Genomic DNA, 1,470 nt, shown 5'->3' on the forward strand with positions numbered 1-1,470 from the left:
TTCCATAACGTAGAATTTCAATTCAGTAATTTAATTACACTAGAATAAGTAACCTCTAAAATCGAAAAATCACAATGTGGTCTCAACTCAAAGAGAGTTCCATAAATGTTACCTTACACTTTTTTTTCTTTTTTCTTTTTAATACTTTGACTATCTAGTTAAATGTTTTCGATTAACCACTAATTTTATGCACAATCACTTACTTCCGTATTAATTATCCATACGATATTGTTTATAATAATAATAACGATACACAATCTTGAAGATACAAAATTTACACGTGTCTGACTAATCTATCCCTCCCGGTACAGTTACAACCGATCGACCGTCCCAAGCCCAATATCGTTAACAATCGTATTCAAATTAAAACCCAGCTTCCCGCCCTTCTCCATCCTCCTAGAGTTCCGGTTCTTGTCGGTCGCTCGTAATCGCCTGGGAGGGCACGATATAATTTACCATTTTTATTACTAACCAGTACAACACACGTAACGCCACGATCGAAGGGGCGGCTCTCGGGATGGGAGGTCAACAGATTTTTCTCAGGCATAAACGATTTCGTTTAATCGTACGCAATTAATTGTGCATTTCACCCCCCCCCCAACCCATTAAATGACTGTTGCATCGTTCGTAACAAAGCGGTGTAAAAAATGAAAAAAAAAAATTTTTTTTTTTTTTTTTTCAAAAAAAGTAAAATCGATCTCCGTACAAAGGAGCCAAATCCAACGTGAGACACGAGAGTCACTTTCGAATTTCGGATGATCCCAAGGCCGGACGCTACGGCGTTGCAGCTGTCACACAGGCTGCACCGTAAATGCACTGCATTCAAGAGCGAAGTGCAACTTTGAGCAGACTTCGTAAGGTCCGTGGTAGCGTCGGGATGAATTACGTAATAAATTGTGAAATTGGGTAAAGCGCGTATACCCAAGAGTTGCATCGGCTGCATGCGACAGGTATCGTGTATGCTACGTACGAAGAATAAGAACGACGCGTGGAGTTGACCCGAGTGCAGCAGCTAGTTCACGGTGTGTCACGCACCTTTATACGTATGGATTTCTCTTATTTCGATCCCTTCCTGGTTTCTTCGAGACAGCCGGCAGTTCGATCGGACGTGGTTTTATAGTTCATCATTATTTACTTTAAATTGCACAATATTTTTTTTTTTTCAATTAGGGCCTATTTTACACTGTAGCTGAAATTCCCGAAGTAATTGCCTTCGTATTCGGGGGGCTTCATACCCTCCTCTCGAGTTACGAGGCGCTTTGCCGTTTTACCTTTTTTTTTACCTCTCATTCTCTTATCATCTTAGCTCTCATCTAATTCTCATCTAGATTAATTCACTCTCTAATACGCTTTCTCACTCGCTCTCTGCGTATACTCTCTCTCCTTCACCCACCCACCCACTCGTCGTATCCTTCATCTCTCTCTCTCTCTCTCTCTCTCTCTCTCTCTCTCTCTCTCTCTCTCACTCTC

The sequence above is a fragment of the Cephus cinctus genome, unplaced genomic scaffold (assembly GCF_000341935.2).
Source record: "Cephus cinctus unplaced genomic scaffold, Ccin1 Ccin1_scaffold0806, whole genome shotgun sequence".
Classification (NCBI taxonomy): domain Eukaryota; kingdom Metazoa; phylum Arthropoda; class Insecta; order Hymenoptera; family Cephidae; genus Cephus; species Cephus cinctus.